Source organism: Camelina sativa, chromosome 18 (assembly GCF_030686135.1).
Source record: "Camelina sativa cultivar CO46 ecotype springtype chromosome 18, ASM3068613v1".
Classification (NCBI taxonomy): Eukaryota; Viridiplantae; Streptophyta; class Magnoliopsida; order Brassicales; family Brassicaceae; genus Camelina; species Camelina sativa.
In genome coordinates, this window is record NC_141897.1 from 77,336 (window position 1) to 94,812 (window position 17,477).

General features: G+C 38.4%; 2 long non-coding RNA genes and 3 pseudogenes across 3 annotated transcripts; 3 read left to right on the top strand and 2 right to left on the bottom strand.

Annotated features, from left to right (window-relative positions):
* Window positions 1–146: 146 nt before the first annotated feature.
* LOC147921264 (putative disease resistance protein At5g43730) lies at window positions 147–7,161 on the bottom strand (annotated as a pseudogene).
* Window positions 7,162–7,280: 119 nt separating this feature from the next.
* Window positions 7,281–8,465, top strand: LOC147921265 (putative ion channel POLLUX-like 2; annotated as a pseudogene). The gene is made up of 6 exons (XR_015589111.1): window positions 7,281–7,388; window positions 7,471–7,518; window positions 7,615–7,684; window positions 7,770–7,844; window positions 7,959–8,069; window positions 8,156–8,465. The product of XR_015589111.1 is annotated as a putative ion channel POLLUX-like 2 (transcript).
* Window positions 8,466–8,963: 498 nt separating this feature from the next.
* LOC147921266 (putative disease resistance protein At5g43730 pseudogene) lies at window positions 8,964–15,780 on the bottom strand (annotated as a pseudogene).
* Window positions 15,781–16,181: 401 nt separating this feature from the next.
* On the top strand, window positions 16,182–16,617 carry LOC147921267 (uncharacterized). The gene is made up of 3 exons (XR_015588599.1): window positions 16,182–16,289; window positions 16,389–16,458; window positions 16,544–16,617. It is a non-coding gene; the product is annotated as an uncharacterized LOC147921267 (long non-coding RNA).
* Window positions 16,618–16,691: 74 nt separating this feature from the next.
* LOC147921268 (uncharacterized) lies at window positions 16,692–17,271 on the top strand. Its single transcript, XR_015588598.1, has 2 exons — window positions 16,692–16,842; window positions 16,929–17,271. It is a non-coding gene; the product is annotated as an uncharacterized LOC147921268 (long non-coding RNA).
* Window positions 17,272–17,477: the final 206 nt, after the last annotated feature.

Below are 17,477 nucleotides of genomic sequence, written 5' to 3' on the forward strand. Positions count from 1 at the left end.
CAGAAGAGATCGAGAGGGAAACAAAAGGCTGTTTGTCTGTACTTGAACAAGCTCTTGAAACAAAAGCGAGTACATATAAACACAAACAAAACTGTATTATACAAACCTGTCTGTATTTTAGAGACCGAGCCATTCACTTAAGACCCTCATTCCACCCCCGTTATTCCTATGCATGCGTGGGGAAAATAAGCTATATCTTCGGGTAGCTTTGGGACAATATTTAACTTCGAATTTTCTACGGTTAGGAAGATTCCGATATTCCAGCAGATTTCCGAAAGTCCAGCCAATTGATATAGCGTAAGGGATTCCAAGTTCCCAAATGGAACACCAATATCTTGATGCTTTCTGCTAATACTCATTCCTTTCTCCTTGTTTATTATTTCTTCTATTTTCGGTGAATACTCCACATGTAGCTCCTTAAGATTTTGAGCAAATAACAGCCATGACAAATCCTTTTGCCCTTCCAAATGGATTATATTAACAGTGGAGAGTTGCTTGAAGCCTGGAGAAGTAGTGGATGGAATAAGGATCTCCATTGGTGAAATCTCATCCTTCTTTCTTTGCTTTGCCAATCAATCTTATCTCAGATATGTTAGAGTCACTATTCCAAGGCGTTGAAGACCTCCCAGAGCTAACGTGTTTAATATTACACGAGGTGCTGACATATTTCTTAGACATAAACCTTTAACACTAGTCGCCATCGGTCATCTCCTTGTATCATTTCCAAAATCCTGACATCCCTCTATGGTTGCAGTTAAAACCTTCAAGTGCTCCAGTGTTGTAGTTCCTCCATTAATACGTCATCAACACAAACATGGCAGTAAAATAATTTCAACACTTGCAGATTTTGTAAGGTTTTTGCTATCCCAGCAAGACTCTCTAGTTCACGAGTGAACTCCAGGTTCAAGTAGATTAGTTTCGTCAAGTCACTTAGACGAACTGGTAACGATTTTATCCCTGTGTGTGATAAATGAGATATTGCAAAGACCCTAAGTTAGAAATTTCTTCCGGCAAACTCTTTAAAACTCCCGTTTACAGAAAGATCCAAGACCAAAAGTTGTGGCATTAACCGAAAGAATCCAACTGAAATATCCAACAACTTGTTATACGGGAGTAATAGGGTTGTAAGCTTGGGGCAGTTCCGGACTGCAAGATATCTCCTCAATCTGAGTATTCATTAAAGACATCCGTCTCAAAATAATCCCAATTGATGTCCTTTGGGATGAGACGAACCTGTGTACCAGATTTCACACAAACTGAATCTTTCTCATGTCCAAGTTGGAGTCTATCCAAAGAGCCATCTCACGTATCACATCATGCATTTTTACTTTGGTCTTTAGTTCACAATCAATCAACAAATGTGCACGAACTAACAAGCCAATAATATCATAACCTTGTTGGTACCTCCATCTTCATATTTGTTCGCATTTATGATGAATCCTTGGCATATCCAGTATTCTATCAACTTCTCCTTTTCTATTTCATAATCTTCAGGAAACAAAGAGCAATATAGGAAGCACAATTTGACTTCATCATTCTTTAAGCTATCATAACTAAGCTTCAAAACGACAAGAATGCTTTCTTCCATACCTGGAAACTCGTGGCCAGGCGAATTCAGAACATTAATTGCATGATGCCCATTCTTCTATAGTCTCTTTACATGCCATGGCTTTGCAATGACATTGAGAGCAAGTGGCAAGCCTTGACATTTTGCGGCAACGATTCCTGCAAGTGTGGGGATATCCTGATGGCTCCTTAGTATGCTATCTCCGACAGTAACTCGAAACAATTCCCACGCTACATCCCGTGACAAACAATCAACTTTTATCAGCTCGTCAGCTTCCATGTGAGTGCAAACTTCCTTTAAACGTGTGGTGAAAACTATCTTCGATCCATTTTCTTGATTTGGAGGTGGAACTCCTATCTTGTTCAGATCTACTTGGCTCCAGATATCATCCAACAACAGCACAAATTTCTTTCTCTTGAGGTTATTGTATATGAGAGAGGCTTTCTCATTTCTGTTTCTTGTTCCCATTCCTTGTCACGACGTAATCTTCCCAGAATCTGATCTTGAATGCCCTCATTCTGCGAATCTTTAGAGACCACAACCCATATCACAACATCAAAATCATTCTCCACTACAACAAAGTTGTTGTTGATACGAGCTAAGAGGGTGGTTTTCCCTACTCCACCCATACCATAAAGACCTAAGGTTCTTATTTCATCGTTCACGAGGCTGTTCATGTCATCCCAACCATCGTATCCAAACCAACTGTGCGTTGTTGGATATGCTTGTTCTCCGCCTTAAGTATCATTTTCTGCGCCACCACTTCGAAATCTTTTTTAGATAGAAGTTCTATAACCTCTTCCAACATCTTCAATACCTTTTTCACCATAATCGTAGCTTGATATGAAATCCTCAGAACAATAACCAAACAGACACAATCTTCCAGTTTCAGTTGATCTAACCTCAAGCAGATCATTGACTTGGGGTTCAACACTTTGTACCCTTGAAAGCCATAGCTTGTTGAGAGTTAAACTTGATTTTTTAATCAAGGTTAATTAAATCCATGTTCTAGAAGGTCGTTGGAGCTACGTCGGCCAAAGAAGCATGGAGAAGCTTCGAACATCTTACAAGGGTGCCGATCAAGTCAAGAAGGTGCGTCTTCAACTCTAAGAGGAGAATTGAAGCTTTACAAATGAAGGAAGGTGAACTTGTCTCTGATTATTTTTCAAGAGTTCTAGTGGTTATAATAATCTCAAAAGAAACGGCGAAAAGCTAGATGATGTGAGAATTATGGAGAAGGTTCTTAGATCATTAGACTCAAGATTTGAGCATATCATTACCGTTATTGAAGAGACAAAAGATTTGGAGGCCATGACAATGGAGCAACTTCTTGGGTCATTACAGGCTTATGAAGAAAAGAAAAAGAAGAAAGAAGACATTGCGAACAAGTACTAAAAATGCAAATTTATAACATTAAAGAAGAAATTGGGCAAAGTTATCAAAGAAGAGGTGGTGGTCAAGTACGAGGATGAGGGCGAGGCCATGGATATGGAAATGGACGTGGTTGGAGGCCATATGAAGACAACACAAGTCAAGAGAAGAAGAAAGCTCATCAAGAGGCCGTGGGAGAGGAAGCTCAAATTCAAGGTACAATAAATCAAGTGTAAAATGCTACAATTGTGGAAAGTTTGGACATTACGCTTCCGAATGTAAAGCTCCTAGTAACAAAAGAGTCGAGGAGAAGGCCAACTACGTTGAGGAAAAGATTCAAGAAGAAGACATGTTATTAATGGCTAATTACAAGAAGGATGAACGAGAAGAAAATAATAAAATGGTACCTCGACAGTGGTGCAAGCAATCACATGTGCGGGAGAAGAAACATGTTCGTGGAGCTTGATGAGTCGGTGAAAGGAAACGTCGCTTTAGGAGATGAATCGAAGATGGAGGTACAAGGCAAAGGAAACATTCTCATTCGATTGAAGAATGGAGATCATCAATATATTTCCAACGTTTACTATATTCCAACCATGAAGACAAACATCTTGAGTCTTGGGCAACTCTTAGAGAAAGGTTATGATATTCGATTAAAGATAATAACCTTTCTATAAGAGACCAAACAAGTAATCTCATAACTAAAGTGCCGATGTCTAAAAATAGAATGTTTGTTCTTAACATTCAAAATGACATCGCACAATGTCTCAAGATGTGCTACAAAGAGGAGTCTTGGCTTTGGCATCTTCGATACGGACATCTAAATTTTGGAGGTTTGGAGTTACTTTCGAAGAAAGAAATGGTGAGGGGGCTACCTTGGATCAATCATCCAAATCAGGTGTGTGAAGGATGTCTACTTGGAAAACAATTCAAAATGAGTTTTCCAAAGGAGTCAAGCACAAGAGCTCAAAAGCCATTGGAGTTAATACCACACGGATGTGTGCGGTCCAATCAAGCCAAAATCACTTGGTAAAAGTAACTATTTCCTTCTCTTTATTGATGATTTTCAAGAAAAAACATGGGTTTATTTATTGAAAGAAAAATCTGAGGTGTTCGAGAACTTTAAAAATTTTAAAGCCCATGTGAGAAGGAAAGTGGTCTTGTGATCAAAGCTATGAGATCCGACCGTGGAGGAGAGTTCACATCCAAGGAGTTTCATAAGTATTGTGAAGATAATGCATCCGAAGACAACTAACGGTGCCTAGATCCCCTCAACATAATGGAGTAGCAGAAAGGAAGAATAGAACAATTCTTGAGATGGCGAGGAGCATGCTTAAGAGTAAAAGACTACCGAAGGAGCTATGGGCGGAAGCTGTCGCGTGTGCGGTGTATTTATTAAACCGATCTCCAACAAGAAGTGTCCTCGGGTAAGACACCACAAGAAGCTTGGAGCAGAAGAAAAGCCCGGGTGTTTCTCATTTAAGAGTATTTGGAAGCATAGCTCATGCTCATGTACCAGATGAGAAGCGGAGCAAACTAGATGACAAAAGTGAGAAGTACATCTTCATTGGTTATGACAACAACTCGAAAGGCTACAAGCTTTACAATCCGATACGAGGAAGACTATTATAAGTCGAAATGTCGTGTTCGACGAAGAAGGAGAATGGGAATGGAAGTCAAATGATGAAGATTATACTTCTTTCCACACTTTGAAGAAGATGACCCCATAGCCACCAAGAGAAGAGCCTACTACACCACCAACTTCACCAACGAGTTCTCAAGGAGAAGAAAGTTCTAGCGAAAGGACTCCACGCTTTAGAAGTCTACAAGAGATTTACGAGGGTAACCGAAAATCAAGACAACCTTACTTTATTTTGTTTAATTTGCGGAGTGCGAGCCATTGAACTTCCAAGAAGCTATTGAAAAGAAGACTTGGAGAAATGCCATGGATGAAGAGATAAAGGCTATACAAAAGAATGATACATGGGAGTTAGCTTCACTTCCAAATGGACACAATGCGATCGGTGTGAAATGGGTGTACAAAGCAAAGAAAAATTCTAAAGGGGAAGTTGAAAGATACAAGGCAAGATTGGTGGCTAAAGGATATAGTCAAAGACCCGGAATCGACTACGATGAAGTATTTTGCTCCTGTTGCTCGTCTTGAAACTGTTCCGACTAATTATTTCATTGGCGGCTCAAAATAAGTGGAAGATACATCAAATGGATGTCAAGTCAGCCTTCTTAAATGGAGACCCTTGAAGAAGAAGTTTACATTGAGCAAACCTCAAGGCGTACATAGTTAAAAGGAGAAAGAAGACAAAGTTTTGAGGTTAAAGAAGGCACTTTATGGATTAAAACAAGCCCCAAGAGCTTGGAATACACGGATCGACAAGTATTTCAACGGAGAAAGACTTCATCAAGTGTCCATATGAGCATGCACTTTATATCAAAATTCAAAATGACGATATATTGATTGTGTGCTTGTATGTAGATGACTTGATATTCACTGGTAACAATCCAAGCATGTTCGACGAATTCAAGAAAGAGATGACGAAGGAGGTTCGAGATGACAGACATTGGATTGATTGTCTTACTACCTCGGGATCGAAGTAAGGACAAGAAGAAAATGGAGTTTTTATTACTCAAGAAGGATATGCTAAGGAGGTAGTTAAAAAGTTTAAGATGGAAGACTCTACGCGGTGAGCACACCAATGGAATGTGGAATCAAGTTATCAAAGATCAAGGAAGGAGAAGGAGTAGACCCAACATTATTTAAGAGCTTAGTTGGGAAGCTTACGATACTTAACAGCACAAGACCCGATATCTTATATGCGGTTGGAGTTGTTTAGTCGCTACATGGAACATCCAACAACAACTCATTTTAAGGCGGCAAAGAGGATTCTTCGCTATATCAAAGGTACCATGAACTTTGGTTTGCACTATTCTATTTCAAATGATTATAAGCTTGTTGGATATAGCGATAGCGATTGGAGTGGAGACGTAGATGATCGAAAAAGCACAAGTGGTTTTGTGTTCTACATTGGAGATACAGCTTTCACGTGGATGTCGAAGAAGCAACCAATTGTCACGCTTTCCACTTGTGAAGCGGAGTATGTGGCGGCTACTTCATGTGTGTGCCATGCTATTTGGTTAAGAAATCTTCTAAAGGAGTTAAACTTGCCACAAGAAGAGCCAACAAAGATCTTTGTCGATAACAAGTCAGCAATAGCTTTGGCGAAGAACCCAGTCTTCCATGATCGAAGTAAGCACATTGACACACGCTATCATTACATTAGAGAGTGTCAACAAGAAGGATGTGCAATTGGAGTATGTGAAGACAATGATCAAGTAGCCGATATTTTCACCAAGCCTCTCAAACGTGAAGACTTTATCAAGATGAGGAGCTTACTTGGAGTGGCAAAATCAAGTTAAGAGGGGGTGTTGAGAGTTAAACTTGATTTTTTAATCAAGGTTAATTAAATCCATGTTCTAGAGTTCTCTCTAGAAAAATCAAGATTCTCCACCTCCTTAAAAAATATCTAAAAGTTCTAGAATAATGTATCACCTCCTTAAACATAAAAATCTAGATATTTAGTTAGAAACTATCTAGATAATTATATTATTATAATCTAGATATTGTGTTAGAATAATCTAGATTAAGGATTAAAATATTCTAGATATTTTGTAATATGGAGGCTATAAATACCTCCTCCTACTCTCATTTGTAACTAAGATGTTTGTGAAGTTGTCCAAGTTAAAATCAAAGTAATAAAAGTTTTTATTTTCTAAACTACTCTCTCAAATACTCAAAACACTTTTTCATCGCTTCTAAAAGAATTTACTTCCAACATAGCTTGACTCGAGCAAGCCGTTGCAAACCTTTATCTTCTTCTATGGAAACTCTTCCTAACAGATCTTCTCGTTCACCCTTAAGTTCTTGCATAGCTTTTCTGCAAAGAATTGAGATTTTTTTCCATCATGTGAATGTAGTTCCTGTCGCTAAAAAAACAGCCACATGCAGCAGTGAAGATTTGATTCCACGGTATTAGAAGAAGCCAGTTCAACAATTTTGCACAAAACTTTCAGAAAGAAAACTGGGATTACGGCCAAGGGGATGCAGAAAAGAAAGAGGATTACAAACAAGAAATTAAAAGTCAGACCGCAGTTTCTATTAGTTTATTGAGAGTGGCAGGTTTAATTGATTAATATTTGATCACCTGCATCCGTTAGCTTGGCAGTTTATTGAGAGTGGTAGTTTCTTGGCAGCTTCCAAGAAAGTCAGATGTTTTCTTCTATATTCACTTCAAGAAAAATCAGAAGTTTGAATTCGTCGTTTGCAATAATGATAGCACTAACAAATAAGTCCGAATGTGTTTTAGATCCATCTAGAGCAGACAAACAATCTGCTTATTCTCTTCTCATCGCTGAAAGCATCTGCAACAAGCTTGGAGTCAAAGGTAATTTACTAAATTGTTATTGAATCCAAACCACATTGAATAGCTAATATTTGTTTATTTATGTTGTTTCTTTAGGTACATAATCTAGCCTCTGAAATCGTCGACTCAAATCTCGGCAAGCAGGTATTGAAAGGCTTTTCTATGTTTTTTTTCTTTTTTTTTTTTTATTGTTGGCTTCCTTATGGTTAAGTTGCTGAAACATTACTCAAAACCATACAGATAACAGTGCTGAAGCCATCCCTAACTTTCATTGCAGCAGAGGAAGTTATGAGCCTTGTAACAGCACAAGGTTACATTCCATCTATTCAAATGTTTGTTTCTTGTTTATCTACCTATAATCCGAACAATAGTAATACTCTTTTCTATATAATCAGTTGCTGAAAACAGCGAACTGAACGAGGTGTGGAAGAGACATTTTAAACGCAGATGGTGATGAGATATACGTTAAGGTTAAAAAAGAAAAATAGTCTCTTCCTTCAAATATTTCGTCAGTAACTTCTATTGAAATTCACTATAAATTCGGTATAAAACTAAAAATCTTGAGTTTGCTTTGACACATATAGGACATTGAACTGTACATGAAAAAGGGCGAGAATCCTTCATTCACCGAGCTCTCAGAGCGAGCTTGGCTGAGGAGAGAAGTCGCTATAGGCTACATAAAAGGCGGTAAAAAGGTGAGTGTTTTATTACTCTGCAGCATACGCTAACCTCTTCTTCCTCCTCACTAACGTTGATAATTTTGTTTTTCCTGTGGTTGCAGATGATCAATCCGCTTCCAAAGAATGAACCTCTCTCTCTCGAAATGGGTGACTCGTTGATTGTTATATCGGAGCTTGAAGGAGACCAACCCATCACACTATGATATTGTATACATTCTCATATACCACATTTTGTTATAGTTTCTTACACACAATGCAACATTGGGCAAGGAGACTGACTCACAAATACAACGCAAGCATCAAATAAGTCGTTAAATTTGTACAAAGAACAAACGCTTTTACATCGAAGCCCCTTTTTGGTCATTGCTCTTTGTTCTTTCTTTGACCCCGAATAAAAATCAGTCTTTGTAATTATTTGAGTTTTTTTTTTCCTTTCTTAAAGCCTATATGTCTCCAACTCGAGGTTTATAATTTTTTTCCAAATCACGGAGGCAATATGAAAAGAAAAGTTAGTTTACAAGATGTTGTTGCGTCATCGGCCACAAAACTTGGAATTGCATTGCTTTTGGTGGTGGACTAATATTTCCCAAATGTTGTATTTTTTTTCCACCGTGTCCCATGGATCTAAGACTAGCTCTATCCGGAAACATCAATGCCATCTATGCTCTCTTTTGACAAACTGTAGCTCATTACTTAGGAGACAGCGCTGAACATGACAAAAGCACGCCAACATATCTTTTTACTCACACAGAAGAGATCGAGAGGAAACAAAAGCTGTTGTCTGTACTTGAGACAAGCTCTTGAAACAAAAGCAGTACATATAAACACAAACAAAACTGTATTATTACAAACCTGTCTGTATTTTAGAGACCAGCCATTCACTTAAGACCCTCATTCCACCCGTTATTCCTATGCATGCGTGGGAAAATAAGCTATATCTTCGGGTAGCTTTGGACAATATTTAACTTCGAATTTTCTACGGTTAGGAAGATTCCGATAATTCCAGCAGATTTCCGAAAGTCCAGCCAATTGATATAGCGTAAGGGATTCCAAGTTCCCAAATGGAACACCAATATCTTGATGCTTTCTGCTAATACTCATTCCTTTCTCCTTGTTTATTATTTCTTCTATTTTCGGTGAATACTCCACATGTAGCTCCTTAAGATTTTGAGCAAATAACAGCCATGACAAATCCTTTTGCCCTTCCAAATGGATTATATTAACAGTGGAGAGTTGCTTGAAGCCTGGAGAAGTAGTGGATGGAATAAGGATCTCCATTGGTGAAATCTCATCCCTTCTTTCTTTGCTTTGCCAATCAATCTTTATCTCAGATATGTTTGAGGTCACTATTCCAAGGCGTTGAAGACCTCCCAGAGCTAACGTGTTTAATATTACACGAGGTGCTGACATATTTCTTAGACATAAACCTTTAACACTAGTCGCCAATCGGTCATCTCCTTGTATCATTTCCAAAATCCTGACATCCTCTATGGTTGCAGTTAAAACCTTCAAGTGCTCCAAGTGTTGTAGTTCCTCCATTAATACGTCATCAACACAAACATGGCAGTAAAATAATTTCAACACTTGCAGATTTTGTAAGGTTTTTGCTATCCCAGCAAGACTCTCTAGTTCACGAGTGAACTCCAGGTTCAAGTAGATTAGTTTCGTCAAGTCACTTAGACGAACTGGTAACGATTTTATCCCTGTGTGTGATAAATTGAGATATTGCAAAGACCCTAAGTTAGAAATTTCTTCCGGCAACTCTTTAAACTCCCGTTTACAGAAAGATCCAAGACCACAAGTTGTGGCATTAACCGAAAGAATCCAACTGAAATATCCAACAACTTGTTATACGGGAGTAATAGGGTTGTAAGCTTGGGGCAGTCCGGACTGCAAGATATCTCCTCAATCTGAGTATTCATTAAAGACATCCGTCTCAAAATATCCCAATTGATGTCCTTTGGGATGAGACGAACCTGTGTACCAGATTTCACACAAACTGAATCTTTCTCATGTTCCAAGTTGGAGTCTATCCAAAGAGCCATCTCACGTATCACATCATGCATTTTTACTTTGGTCTTTAGTTCACAATCAATCAACAAATGTGCACGAACTAACAAGCCAATAATATCATAACCTTTGTTGGTACCTCCATCTTCATATTTGTTCGCATTTATGATGAATCCTTGGCATATCCAGTATTCTATCAACTTCTCCTTTTCTATTTCATAATCTTCAGGAAACAAAGAGCAATATAGGAAGCACAATTTGACTTCATCATTCTTTAAGCTATCATAACTAAGCTTCAAAACGACAAGAATGCTTTCTTCCATACCTGGAAACTCGTGGCCAGGCGAATTCAGAACATTAATTGCATGATGCCATTCTTCTATAGTCTCTTTACATGCCATGGCTTTGCCAATGACATTGAGTGCAAGTGGCAAGCCTTGACATTTTGCGGCAACGATTCCTGCAAGTGTGGGGATATCCTGATGGCTCCTTAGTATGCTATCTCCGACAGTAACTCGAAACAATTCCCACGCTACATCCCGTGACAAACAATCAACTTTTATCAGCTCGTCAGCTTCCATGTGAGTGCAAACTTCCTTTAAACGTGTGGTGAAAACTATCTTCGATCCATTTTCTTGATTTGGAGGTGGAACTCCTATCTTGTTCAGATCTACTTGGCTCCAGATATCATCCAACAACAGCACAAATTTCTTTCTCTTGAGGTTATTGTATATGAGAGAGGCTTTCTCATTTTCTGTTTCTTGTTCCCATTCCTTGTCACGACGTAATCTTCCCAGAATCTGATCTTGAATGCCCTCATTCTGCGAATCTTTAGAGACCACAACCCATATCACAACATCAAAATCATTCTCCACTACAACAAAGTTGTTGTTGATACGAGCTAAGAGGGTGGTTTTCCCTACTCCACCCATACCATAAAGACCTAAGGTTCTTATTTCATCGTTCACGAGGCTGTTCCATGTCATCCCAACCATCGTATCCAAACCAACTGTGCGTTGTTGGATATGCTTGTTCTCCGCCTTAAGTATCATTTTCTGCGCCACCACTTCGAAATCTTTTTTAGATAGAAGTTCTATAACCTCTTCCAACATCTTCAATACCTTTTCACCATAATCATACCTCAGAACAATAACCAAACAGACACAATCTTCCAGTTTCAGTTGATCTAACCTCAAGCAGATCATTGACTTGGGGTTCAACACTTTGTACCCTTGAAAGCCATAGCTTGTTGAGAGTTAAACTTGATTTTTTAATCAAGGTTAATTAAATCCATGTTCTAGAAGGTCGTTGGAGCTACGTCGGCCAAAGAAGCATGGGAGAAGCTTCGAACATCTTACAAGGGTGCCGATCAAGTCAAGAAGGTGCGTCTTCAAACTCTAAGAGGAGAATTTGAAGCTTTACAAATGAAGGAAGGTGAACTTGTCTCTGATTATTTTTCAAGAGTTCTAGTGGTTACTAATAATCTCAAAAGAAACGGCGAAAAGCTAGATGATGTGAGAATTATGGAGAAGGTTCTTAGATCATTAGACTCAAGATTTGAGCATATCGTTACCGTTATTGAAGAGACAAAAGATTTGGAGGCCATGACAATGGAGCAACTTCTTGGGTCATTACAGGCTTATGAAGAAAAGAAAAAGAAGAAAGAAGACATTGCCGAACAAGTACTAAAAATGCAAATTTATAACATTAAAGAAGAAATTGGGCAAAGTTATCAAAGAAGAGGTGGTGGTCAAGTACGAGGGCGAGGGCGAGGCCATGGATATGGAAATGGACGTGGTTGGAGGCCATATGAAGACAACACAAGTCAAAGAGAAGAAAGCTCATCAAGAGGCCGTGGGAGAGGAAGCTCAAATTCAAGGTACAATAAATCAAGTGTAAAATGCTACAATTGTGGAAAGTTTGGACATTACGCTTCCGAATGTAAAGCTCCTAGTAACAAAAGAGTCGAGGAGAAGGCCAACTACGTTGAGGAAAAGATTCAAGAAGAAGACATGTTATTAATGGCTAATTACAAGAAGGATGAACGAGAAGAAAATAATAAATGGTACCTCGACAGTGGTGCAAGCAATCACATGTGCGGGAGAAGAAACATGTTCGTGGAGCTTGATGAGTCGGTGAAAGGAAACGTCGCTTTAGGAGATGAATCGAAGATGGAGGTACAAGGCAAAGGAAACATTCTCATTCGATTGAAGAATGGAGATCATCAATATATTTCCAACGTTTACTATATTCCAACCATGAAGACAAACATCTTGAGTCTTGGGCAACTCTTAGAGAAAGGTTATGATATTCGATTAAAAGATAATAACCTTTCTATAAGAGACCAAACAAGTAATCTCATAACTAAAGTGCCGATGTCTAAAAATAGAATGTTTGTTCTTAACATTCAAAATGACATCGCACAATGTCTCAAGATGTGCTACAAAGAGGAGTCTTGGCTTTGGCATCTTCGATACGGACATCTAAATTTTGGAGGTTTGGAGTTACTTTCGAAGAAAGAAATGGTGAGGGGGCTACCTTGGATCAATCATCCAAATCAGGTGTGTGAAGGATGTCTACTTGGAAAACAATTCAAAATGAGTTTTCCAAAGGAGTCAAGCACAAGAGCTCAAAAGCCATTGGAGTTAATACACACGGATGTGTGCGGTCCAATCAAGCCAAAATCACTTGGTAAAAGTAACTATTTCCTTCTCTTTATTGATGATTTTCAAGAAAAACATGGGTTTATTTATTGAAAGAAAAATCTGAGGTGTTCGAGAACTTTAAAAATTTTAAAGCCCATGTTGAGAAGGAAAGTGGTCTTGTGATCAAAGCTATGAGATCCGACCGTGGAGGAGAGTTCACATCCAAGGAGTTTCATAAGTATTGTGAAGATAATGGCATCCGAAGACAACTAACGGTGCCTAGATCCCCTCAACAAAATGGAGTAGCAGAAAGGAAGAATAGAACAATTCTTGAGATGGCGAGGAGCATGCTTAAGAGTAAAAGACTACCGAAGGAGCTATGGGCGGAAGCTGTCGCGTGTGCGGTGTATTTATTAAACCGATCTCCAACAAGAAGTGTCTCGGGTAAGACACCACAAGAAGCTTGGAGCAGAAGAAAGCCCGGTGTTTCTCATTTAAGAGTATTTGGAAGCATAGCTCATGCTCATGTACCAGATGAGAAGCGGAGCAAACTAGATGACAAAAGTGAGAAGTACATCTTCATTGGTTATGACAACAACTCGAAAGGCTACAAGCTTTACAATCCCGATACGAGGAAGACTATTATAAGTCGAAATGTCGTGTTCGACGAAGAAGGAGAATGGGAATGGAAGTCAAATGATGAAGATTATAACTTCTTTCCACACTTTGAAGAAGATGACCCATAGCCACCAAGAGAAGAGCCTACTACACCACCAACTTCACCAACGAGTTCTCAAGGAGAAGAAAGTTCTAGCGAAAGGACTCCACGCTTTAGAAGTCTACAAGAGATTTACGAGGTAACCGAAAATCAAGACAACCTTACTTTATTTTGTTTATTTGCGGAGTGCGAGCCATTGAACTTCCAAGAAGCTATTGAAAAGAAGACTTGGAGAAATGCCATGGATGAAGAGATAAAGGCTATACAAAAGAATGATACATGGGAGTTAGCTTCACTTCCAAATGGACACAATGCGATCGGTGTGAAATGGGTGTACAAAGCAAAGAAAAATTCTAAAGGGGAAGTTGAAAGATACAAGGCAAGATTGGTGGCTAAAGGATATAGTCAAAGACCCGGAATCGACTACGATGAAGTATTTGCTCCTGTTGCTCGTCTTGAAACTGTTCGACTAATTATTTCATTGGCGGCTCAAAATAAGTGGAAGATACATCAAATGGATGTCAAGTCAGCCTTCTTAAATGGAGACCTTGAAGAAGAAGTTTACATTGAGCAACCTCAAGGCTACATAGTTAAAGGAGAAGAAGACAAAGTTTTGAGGTTAAAGAAGGCACTTTATGGATTAAAACAAGCCCCAAGAGCTTGGAATACACGGATCGACAAGTATTTCAACGAGAAAGACTTCATCAAGTGTCCATATGAGCATGCACTTTATATCAAAATTCAAAATGACGATATATTGATTGTGTGCTTGTATGTAGATGACTTGATATTCACTGGTAACAATCCAAGCATGTTCGACGAATTCAAGAAAGAGATGACGAAGGAGTTCGAGATGACAGACATTGGATTGATGTCTTACTACCTCGGGATCGAAGTAAGACAAGAAGAAAATGGAGTTTTTATTACTCAAGAAGGATATGCTAAGGAGGTACTTAAAAAGTTTAAGATGGAAGACTCTAACGCGGTGAGCACACCAATGGAATGTGGAATCAAGTTATCAAAGATCAAGGAAGGAGAAGGAGTAGACCCAACATTATTTAAGAGCTTAGTTGGAAGCTTACGATACTTAACATGCACAAGACCCGATATCTTATATGCGGTTGGAGTTGTTAGTCGCTACATGGAACATCCAACAACAACTCATTTTAAGGCGGCAAAGAGGATTCTTCGCTATATCAAAGGTACCATGAACTTTGGTTTGCACTATTCTATTTCAAATGATTATAAGCTTGTTGGATATAGCGATAGCGATTGGAGTGGAGACGTAGATGATCGAAAAAGCACAAGTGGTTTTGTGTTCTACATTGGAGATACAGCTTTCACGTGGATGTCGAAGAAGCAACCAATTGTCACGCTTTCCACTTGTGAAGCGGAGTATGTGGCGGCTACTTCATGTGTGTGCCATGCTATTTGGTTAAGAAATCTTCTAAAGGAGTTAAACTTGCCACAAGAAGAGCCAACAAAGATCTTTGTCGATAACAAGTCAGCAATAGCTTTGGCGAAGAACCCAGTCTTCCATGATCGAAGTAAGCACATTGACACACGCTATCATTACATTAGAGAGTGTGTCAACAAGAAGGATGTGCAATTGGAGTATGTGAAGACAAATGATCAAGTAGCCGATATTTTCACCAAGCCTCTCAAACGTGAAGACTTTATCAAGATGAGGAGCTTACTTGGAGTGGCAAAATCAAGTTTAAGAGGGGGTGTTGAGAGTTAAACTTGATTTTTTAATCAAGGTTAATTAAATCCATGTTCTAGAGTTCTCTCTAGAAAAATCAAGATCTCCACCTCCTTAAAAAATATCTAAAAGTTCTAGAATAATGTATCACCTCCTTAAACATAAAAATCTAGATATTTAGTTAGAACTATCTAGATAATTATATTATTATAATCTAGATATTGTGTTAGAATAATCTAGATTAAGGATTAAAATATTCTAGATATTTTGTAATATGGAGGCTATAAATACCTCCTCCTACTCTCATTTGTAACTAAGATGTTGTGAAGTTGTTCCAAGTTAAAATCAAAGTAATAAAAGTTTTATTTTCTAAACTACTCTCTCAAATACTCAAAACACTTTTTCCATCGCTTCTAAAAGAATTTACTTCCAACATAGCTTGACTCGAGCAAGCCGTTGCAAACCTTTATCTTCTTCTATGGAAACTCTTCCTAACAGATCTTCTCGTTCACCCTTAAGTTCTTGCATAGCTTTCTGCAAAGAATTGAGATTTTTTTCCATCATGTGAATGTAGTTCCTGTCGCTAAAAAAACAGCCACATGCAGCAGTGAAGATTTGATTCCACGGTATTAGAAGAAGCCAGTTCAACATTTTGCACAAAACTTTCAGAAAGAAACTGGGATTACGGCCAAGGGGATGCAGAAAAGAAAGAGGATTACAATCAAGAAATTAAAAGTCAGACCGCAGTTTCTATTAGTTTATTGAGAGTGGCAGCTTTAATTGATTAATATTGATCACCTGCATCCGTTAGCTTGGCAGTTTATTGAGAGTGGCAGTTTCTTGGCAGCTTCCAAGAAAGTCAGATGTTTCTTCTATATCACTTCAAGAAAAATCAGAAGTTTGAATTCGTCGTTTGCAATAATGATAGCACTAACAAATAAGTCCGAATGTGTTTTAGATCCATCTAGAGCAGACAAACAATCTGCTTATTCTCTTCTCATCGCTGAAAGCATCTGCAACAAGCTTGGAGTCAAAGGTAATTTACTAAATTGTTATTGAATCCAAAACCACATTGAATAGCTAATATTTGTTTATTTATGTTGTTTCTTTAGGTACATAATCTAGCCTCTGAAATCGTCGACTCAAATCTCGGCAAGCAGGTATTGAAAGGCTTTTCTATGTTTTTTTTCTTTTTTTTTTTTTTTTATTGTTGGCTTCCTTATGGTTAAGTTGCTGAAACATTACTCAAAACCATACAGATAACAGTGCTGAAGCCATCCCTAACTTTCATTGCAGCAGAGGAAGTTATGAGCCTTGTAACAGCACAAGGTTACATTCCATCTATTCAAATGTTTGTTTCTTGTTTATCTACCTATAATCCGAACAATAGTAATACTCTTTTCTATATAATCAGTTGCTGAAAACAGCGAACTGAACGAGGTGTGGAAGGACATTTTAAACGCAGATGGTGATGAGATATACCTTAAGGTTAAAAAAGAAAAATAGTCTCTTCCTTCAAATATTTCGTCAGTAACTTCTATTGAAATTCACTATAAATTCGGTATAAAACTAAAAATCTTGAGTTTGCTTTGACACATATAGGACATTGAACTGTACATGAAAAAGGGCGAGAATCCTTCATTCACCGAGCTCTCAGAGCGAGCTTGGCTGAGGAGAGAAGTCGCTATAGGCTACATAAAAGGCGGTAAAAAGGTGAGTGTTTTATTACTCTGCAGCATACGCTAACCTCTTCTTCCTCCTCACTAACGTTGATAATTTTGTTTTTCCTGTGGTTGCAGATGATCAATCCGCTTCCAAAGAATGAACCTCTCTCTCTCGAAATGGGTGACTCGTTGATTGTTATATCGGAGCTTGAAGGAGACCAACCCATCACACTATGATATTGTATACATTCTCATATACCACATTTTGTTATAGTTTCTTACACACAATGCAACATTGGGCAAGGAGACTGACTCACAAATACAACGCAAGCATCAAATAAGTCGTTAAATTTGTACAAAGAACAAACGCTTTTACATCGAAGCCCCTTTTTGGTCATTGCTCTTTGTTCTTTCTTTGACCCCGAATAAAAATCAGTCTTTGTAATGATTTGAGTTTTTTTTTTCCTTTCTTAAAGCCTATATGTCTCCAACTCGAGGTTTATAATTTTTTTCCAAATCACGGAGGCAATATGAAAAGAAAAGTTAGTTTACAAGATGTCGTTGCGTCATCGGCCACAAAACTTGGAATTGCATTGCTTTTGGTGGTGGACTAATATTTCCCAAATGTTGTATTTTTTTTCCACCGTGTCCCATGGATCTAAGACTAGCTCTATCCGGAAACAT